Below are 8940 nucleotides of genomic sequence, written 5' to 3' on the forward strand. Positions count from 1 at the left end.
ATTAGCAAGTTCTGCATATAAGAAGTTAGTGAGCCCTGAGAGTCGGGAAGGTGTGAATAAGGACAATGACATGATGGGACACAGACAGGATACCCCTTGGTCCTCCGTTCACAGAAATAGCACATAGGCAGACAGGATTGCCTAATGCCAAACTTATCCAGGAGGCAGAAGAATCTTAGTGGGGGGGAGGGTACCTCTACACTGAAATGAACTGTATAAAAGTTGGGTGAGCCCCAGTATGTGTGTGTATTCCCAGGGTAAGGGGAAGCACCCAACTTTGCATTGTTGTATAATAAATGTACTTTGTTCTCAATTTTTGTCTCGAGCAAATTCTGTGAAGGTACTTCTGTTTCTCACAAATGGGGGCTTGTCCGGGATCCCACTCCCTCCACTGACAGAGTGCCCGACGACGAGGGTAGGTGCACCCCGGCTGATTCAGCTGGACTCACGGACGACGGGTGACTGGTCAGTGGATGAAGTGAGTGATATCCGAGAAGAGGCACTGAGAACAAATGACGGGAAAACGTTAAAGAAGCGCGCTAGGAATAGCTACTGGATCCCGGTAAGAGGAATTTTACTTACCTGTTAGTATGGGAGGTGTGAGTTGCAAGGGAAATAGTCATAAGGAAGGACAGGACGATCAGATAACTAAGCAAAGTCCGTTAGGATTAATGCTATCTGATTGGGGTGCGGGGAGAACCCGTGGGAAAGACAAACAGACCATGGTCAGGTATTGATGTCTGAAATGGGTTAAAAAGCCAATAAAAGGGAATTCGGTATATTGGCCAAAGTTCGGATCCGATGAAGACTGGATGTGTCAGGCATTGAACATCTGGCTCTATCAAAATCAAAGAGATAATATTGAGAGCAGAGAATATGCAACCTGCTGGCTCAGTGGATCGGTTGATCAACTGGTTTTGAATGAAAAGGAATGTAAGGACAAGAAGGATGAGGAACCTTTTGTCCCTGAAACACAAGGATGGGATATGTTATATTCCCTTCCTCCACCTTATGCTCCTCCTATGCCGGCTCCTATCTTTCCCCTCTCTCCTATGCTCTACCCTTCTGCACCTTCCCCTCCTCCCCCACAGCTAAAGAAAGGAGAAGAAAGTAGGGGTGGTATGATGATCCGTTCACAAAGTACTAGAATACCACCTCAATTGACAAGAGAGGGAGGAGACTTTGATTCAAAACAGTGTGAGACCCTCCGGGAGGGAAGGGCAGAACCCTTTGATTCATTTCCCGGAGAGCAGGAATCTAGACATTATAAAGGAGAGGATAAGCCAGAAATTAACTGGATGAGACCTTTACGAGAAGTTCCCATGGGAGGGGGTCTCGGTTTCGTAAATGTGCCCCTGACTATTACAGAGGTGCGTAATTTTAAGAGAGAATGCCCAATAAACAGAAAGGAAAGGCTAAGATTTTGATGCAAGCAATCAAGGAAGTCGTGGAGGGACAGCAAGGAAAGGGTAGGGGCTGTGTGCCAGCTCCTGGACATTGGGAGGAGCTCCGGGAGTGGGAGAGTAGAGACCAGAGCAGGGGAAAGGGTAGAGGGGAATTCCAGGGACGACGACCGTTCCCGGGACCTCGTGGTAATCCCGGTAGGAATTGGAAAACAGGAGCATTAGTTTGCTACCATTGTAAAAAGGAGGGACATTTTAAGAGAGAATGCCCAATGCGAGCCAGGGAGACGCGATCTTACGCACTGATGGAAGCAGATTATGAATAGGGGGGTCACGGTTCTCAGTCAATACACACCGTGGGGCTGCACGGAGAACCATTGGTAAATTTAAGCATAGGACCCCACAGTGACAAGATGACCTTTTTAGTAGATTCTGGGGCAGCCCAGTCTAGTATTTTACAACCACCCGAGGGTGTTAAGATAGAGGGGACAGTGATGATTTCGGGAGTAGGAGGAAGAGATTTTACGGTCCCTGTATTAAGGGATGTAAGAATACAAATGGGAGAGAAGATAGTAATGGAGGACATTCTACTAGTTCCCCAAGCTGGAGTTTGTTTGTTAGGACAAGACTTACAGGACCAATTGGCTATCGGCACCAGACCACAGGAATCAGGTATCGGGGTTCAATTGTATGTATTAACCGAGGAGGATCGGGAACTAATAAATCCTGGAGTATGGGCAAAAAGAGGCAATAGAGGAGTGCTAGATATTTCTCCCCTGCAAGTTACTTTAAAAGATCCTGAGCAAGTAATTAGACGAAAGCAGTATCCAATTCCGATGGCTGGCCGAAAGGGGCTGCAGCCAGTAATTGACCAGTTGGTGAAAGGTACTTCTGTGAAGGTACTTCTGTTTCTCACAGTTTTATAGCAGGTTATATCATTTAGGCCCTGCCACAGCTGTCAGGTTTCCTTTATTGTTTCCATTCTCGTCTGGAATCACCACCTTGCTCAGGAGATGGCTTTTTGTAGGCTGCTCCTTGTGTAGTGTTCTGGATCTCTAGGATTAAATGCCAGTGATTTGACTGTCAGCAGGTTCTGGATTTCATTGTTCATCTGGATCTTCTGGATGGGGAAAACCCTGAATGATTTAGTGGGGACATACTCATCCACAGATGTTTTGGTAAAGTCTGTAATGCCTCGAGTGTAATCGTTCAGATCGTCATCTGAGTTCTTGAACACTGCCCCATCCACTGACTCAAAGTAGTCCTGTACTCATTCTTCACTTTCCTGCAACCACCTTCTGGCTCTCCTGATCTCTGCAACCTCTCTTTTTAGGCTCTGTCTGCATGAAGGCAGAATGAGCACAGCCAGGTGATCCAACTTGCCAAAATGCAGACTTGGGAAAGAATGGTATGCCTTCCTTATTTTGGGTGCAACAGTAATCAAGAGTGTTGGGGCCTCTGGTGCAGCAGATTATGTGCTGGTGTTCATTGGGCAAGTTGTCCTGGGAAAGTCCTGGTTAAAGTCACCTGACTATGATTTGTTATGCATCAGGGTGAGTCATTTTTTGTTTACTGACCACGTCATGCAACTCTGAAAGTGCTTGTTTGTAATCAGCATCAGGGGGGGATATAAACTCCAGTAAGAATCACTGATGAGAACTCTCAGGGTATAAATATAGAAAGACTTCTTATGAAAACTACAAAGCAAAACCACACATTCGAATAATCATTTCTGCATGACCAAAAAAAACGTTTCCTACAGTGTTCTGCAGATGGTGAGAGAAACTCTTCCTTGCAGATAGTTACCCTAGTAACACCAATTCCATTTTGAGACCAGGAGAGCAGAAATTTGTGGAGCACCTCCCTGAAGACTGAGCAGTGTGATATGAAGGGAAAGAATGAGAACAGGCGTGCATTGCCACAGACCAAGCCCCAATGCATCTGGGCTAACAAAGAATGCTGTCAAACGAGCAGTAATGACTCTTTGACCTTCCTTCTTAGGCTTGGCTTCGCGGACGAAGATTTATGGAGGGGTATGTCCACATCTGCTTGCAGGCTCGTTGGTGACTGACAAGTCCGATGCGGGTCAGGCAGACACGGTTGCAGCGGTTGCAAGGGAAAATTGGTTGGTTGGGGTTGGGTGTTGGGTTTTTCCTCCTTTGTCTTTTGTCAGAGGTGGGCTCTGCGGTCTTCTTCAAAGGAGGTTGCTGCCCGCCGAACTGTGAGGTGCCAAGATGCACGGTTGGAGGCGATATCAGCCTACTGGCGGTGGTCAATCTGGCAGGCACCAAGAGATTTCTTTTTCATGCTCTGACCTTCCGGGAGGCAGTAAATTAACCATGGTTGATGTAGTCTCTGCATTTGTCAGCAATGTTGTCAGTGTGAGTATTTCTTTACAACTTTAAGCAAAACATTATTTAAACAAAGGGATATGTAAAAAACATTTCCAATGATAGAGTGAAATAACCAGCACTTAAATTATTGCTCTTTAAATACCTGGTCATTCCAAACAACTTTGGAGCAAAATGAGTTCAATTATTGACATGTTGAAATAAAGAGAAAAATTACCCAGAGCATAATTCGGCAAACAATCTGTTTTTTTCCAGTGATGTTTGTTGAGGGATAAATGTTACCCCAGCCAGCAAGGAGAACACCTCCTGAGAGGGCAGATGGTGCCCAAGTTTAAGGCTATGTCCAAAAGGGAACATGTTCAAAAATGCAACATTCCTTCAATGGCTGCGTTAATCACCTTGATTATGAGCCAACTTTGTGAGTGGGATTTGAATGCACAGCTCTCTAATTCTTCATCAGGTAAGGTAGGAGACAAGCCAAGAAAACAAACTGGTAGGTCAACGCAACAGATTGGATGGAGTAGATTAAATAGGACAAAAATAATTTTTGGTGGGGAGTCTGCTGCTGGATTTTATAATGTGTGGAGGATTTATATTTTCCAGCAATGTACCCGGGACAAGTTATATTCCATTTTTGTTGGTAATTGTGTTTCTTTGATTAAATCGAGGATGGTGCACAAACATCCCTTTTAAAAGGAGAGTAGTATTTTTATGGACTGAAATGAAAAGTCTGGAGGCCCTGTTATTATAGGTAACTTTGCAGGACCTGCTGAGTTTAAATGAGAATTTTTAAAATTAAACATATAGCACAGGAACAGGCTCTTCCGGCCCACAAGCCCATGCCACTCAACTATACTACAACCTCCATATATTTTTGGAGGTGGGAGAAAACCAGAGCACCCAGGAAAACACAAGCAGACATGGGGAGAACATACAAACACGTTAAAGACAGCACCGAGTTACAGGCACTGTAATGGCATTGCACTAACCACCTCTCGAACCATTTTTCCAGCTCTTTGTGTATTAGTTGCATTTTTGTAGTACCTATTCATCATATATCAGTGTTGGTTTTGTGCAATTGCTTAGAAAAAGGTGTAAGGTGCTCCTTCCCTCTGATAACTTACAGGGCACCCTTGGGCAAGGTGTAGTATCTATTTAGCCTCCCATTCAGTGTCACGTGAAGATGGTGGATTGTTTTTACAAGCAGATTCTACGAATTGGAATTTATGGTTGTAAAACTAAAAATGCTGAGCAGATGAATCTGCTGATCAATGGCCAGGATTATCCATCTAGTATGGACTCTTCAACTGAAGAAGGTAATGGGAAACCACTTCAGTATCTTTCCCTTGTTCAGGTACAGAATCCTTTATCCAGACATCTAAAATCCGGAAAGCTCCTAAATCTGGCAAGTGGGGACCAGCAGTCGGGGGAGATGGCCAAGGGACCGGCGATCGGGGGAGGCAGCTGAGGGACCAATGGTCGGGGGAAGCGGCCGGGCGGCCGAGGGACTGCGATTGGGGGAGACAGTCGAGGTATCGTGGTTGGGGGAGGCGACCAGGCAGCCAAGGGACCAGCGGTCAGGGGAGGTGGCTGGGTGGCCAAGGGACCAGAAGTCGGGGGAGACTGCCGGCAGCCGAGGGACCGGTGGTCGGGGGAGACATCTGGATAGCCGAAGGACCAGCGGTTGGGGGAGACATCTGGGCGGCTGAGGGACCGCTGTCGGGGTAGATGGCTTAGGGACCATGGTTGGGGGAGACAGCTGGGTGACTGGAAGGGGGTGGGGGTGGATACGCCGCACAATTCAGGTGGGCTTTCCGAAATCTGGAAAAATCCAAAATTTGGAACACACTGTCCCCCAAGGATTCCAGATAAAGGATCATGTACCTGTATAATCATGAACTCAACATCGATTAAGGTCTCAGCTCAAAGATGGCGTCTTCGCTGAAGGAGATCATGGTAGGCAACAATTACAATTTGGAGGGTCAGAGATCGTGACAGATGGAAAGACATGATCACCCATACCGAACGGCAAGGCACCTGAATGGTGATGATCTTCATATGTAATATACTCCCTAAATACAATGTGTTGATTATTATTTGACATCATTTTGATTACAGCTAACCATCAGGCCCATCAATGCCTCTCCAGAGTGCAGAAAGAGCCTGATGAAGCATTCTTTCCTAAAAGAGATACTGACCATACAGCATTCCCTCAGTACTGGACTAATACTGTAGGCTAGATTGTAGTGGTAAGCCTCTTGAGTTATTTTGTTTTAATGCTCAATCATTTAGATGATCTTCATCACAAAATGATGTCCAGTGACATTGGAATACAGCAGATTCCAGAGGCAAAAATAACAAGTGACAGAAGGCCCTTTTATGGAGAGATAAAAAGGCAAATATCTTTACATCACTGCACTTATCTCCATAAAAGCTCCAAAGGCAGATGGGCTGCTGGAATACGTTCCAGCTTCCATCCACTTAGGGAGGTACACTTAAAGGTGGAGTATAGTCACTCCTTCTCCTCCATAAAAGGAATACTGCTGAAAGCAGCTGCAAAGGGGAGGGCTGATGATATCACAATGACGCCATCACCCTGCAACCCAGGAGGGCGAATTTTAAAAGACCCATATAGTTAATAGAGGTTATTGCACAGGAGATCTGCCTGAGTCCTAAAACTGCTTGCACAGACCTTACCTTCTCTTCAGTTTCCATTGTCGAGTATAGGCCGCTTTCCTTTCTCAGCATGCAAGTTTTACGTTACTATGGCAGGCAGTGCTACTGCACAACTCGTCCACCTCCCTCAGCTCTGAAAGCTATCTCCCAACTCAGCTGCGCATAGAGACACCATGGGATCTGCCTTATAGGTTGTCAGTATAAAAGGCGATTTTAACTTGAGACAGCTATAATGCGGGAAGGGGGGGGGTCACCATAAAAAGCCCTAGAGAGTTCTGACAAAAAGTCTTTAAATTGAAACATTAACTCTGTTTCTCTTCCCAAATTGTGATCTGACCTCCAGAGTAGTTGAATGTTTTATGTATTTGTGTAACGAAATACTGGATACTGGCTTCCAGTTACCTGAGCCATTTCTTTTGGTTGAGATTTGCCTAGAATAGTCATGACAGAGAAAGATACCATTTGTGTCATTCAGGATGTACTAGTCGAGCAAACCTGCCAGGGTATCTGGCAATTACATGAGACATACCCTGGTGAAAAAAATCTGCAACCTCCAATTAAAAAAGTGAACAAAAACAAATTGAGCTAGATATGGCTGAAAGTTTGAAATTGAGATTCTAATGTGAATAAGAAAGTGCTCTGTTTATTTTTGTGCACTAAATTCAGGGCAATTCAGCACTCCAATGCCCACTCTCAGCCCTTTCATGCCAAGCCTCCACCTGGAGGCCAGCAAAAGGTGTGGAGTGAAAACATAAGCTTACCTTTCATGGATCGGCCCTAAAAGGCTGTTACTGCGTCGCATTCATGTTGAACGGTGCCTCATAGCACCGTCTGGAGCCAATGGAGGCAGGGTTACTGGTGTCTTAGCACCACCCATCATAAATACACAGCAGAGCAATGGCCGTCTTCCCTACCCATAATCTCCCACACAGCTGGAACCGCTCTATTTCCCAGAACAGTTCCAGCTGCATGGGGGATTATGGGTAGGGAAAACAGCCATTGCTCTGCCACTTTTTGAGCCTCAGGGAGCATCCCTAAAGGCCGAAGCAGCTCGCACCAGCTGCCTCGTGACAGCCTCTGCCCTGATGCCCCCCGCTGACCACCCCTGCCTTAATGCCCCTTTCCCCACCGCCTGACGCTCGGGTCGACCTCGCCGGCCACCCCCCCAAGGGGTCATGGAGGGAGAGGGGTGAGTGGGTGGGAGGGAAAGGGAAGATAGGTTGCTGGCTGATGGCATCATCACAACGTCATCAGCCCGCCCCTAACCAGCCACTTGCAGTGGCTGTACATTCATGTGAGACGGCAGAAATTATCCTACCCCAAGAGAGATTGCAGTCGGCACGTTGGATCCGGCCACAGTGCATTCATAGAGGTACGTTTCCCAACGTAAGGGCAGAGAATCTACGCCTTTATAGTCAGGGTTTTTCACTGCATGAAAGGGCCTTCTGTCTCTGTTATATATTCAGCTATGTGTTTGAAATTTACTTTTTTGATGGCCTAATACTAGAGTTTGAATGGATAAAAGTGAAAAAAGAAATCCCACCTTCAGAGACAACTATTAACCCAGCATTCAAATATAGTCCAGTGTGAACAGCAGTTTAAGAATAGCCACATCTGTGGCCTGATTTAACCCCCAAAAAATACAATCTTATCAGTAAAATGAGTAACACTTTGTAATTAAAATTGCTCAGCATACCAGCTCATGATCTTTCAAAATTTATGTAGTTGATCGAGTGGAAAAGGCTTAAAGACACCAGATGACTGCTATTTGTCTCTGAAAACAATTGGTCATAGGCTTTGGCACTTCAGATAAGTGACTGCAAGAGCGTAAGGAAGGTTTCCTTTTGTTAATGCATTCTCTTCAATTTCATTTAGCAGAGTAAACCTTTCTGCAATAAGGGTAATAAACAGATTTATAATGTCACAGCGTATTTGTGGTATCATTTTTAATGTTCAGCTGAACTGAAAATGTTTACTAAGAACGGGCTCAGGAGGGTGTGAACTATGGGGAGATTTATGAAGCAAGACGAGAGGTTTGAATCTGATACATTGCTTAACATTGGTCAGGTAGTAAAAAGGGTGATGGGTGAAGGGGACTTGCTGTGATTTAAGAAAAGTCATGGAGGTTGGGTGAAGCTAGCTAGGAGAATGTTGGAAAGAACAACAGCATGAATGAGGGCTTCAGCATCCCAGGATGAAGTTAGTTCTTATTACATAAGTGGGAATAAGTTATTTTACAGATAGCACAGGTATGTGATGTTGACAGATCTGAATAATAATGTACAGACAGTAACTATTCCATGTTATTATTAATCCAAGCACCATGAGGAAAAATCAAAGAAGTGGTTGTTAGGGGAGTGTCAACAGGGAGGAGAGGGAGTTTATTAATGCACGTGGTTATTGCAAACAAATGTACTAATGAGATGGTGGTGAGTAGATGCAATAATAACTTTCTAAAAAGAATTAGAATTGGAGTCTGCACAGACATGGGCAAATTGAGTGAGTGAGCA

Source organism: Narcine bancroftii, chromosome 3 (genome assembly GCF_036971445.1).
Source record: "Narcine bancroftii isolate sNarBan1 chromosome 3, sNarBan1.hap1, whole genome shotgun sequence".
In the NCBI taxonomy this organism is placed as follows: Eukaryota; Metazoa; Chordata; class Chondrichthyes; order Torpediniformes; family Narcinidae; genus Narcine; species Narcine bancroftii.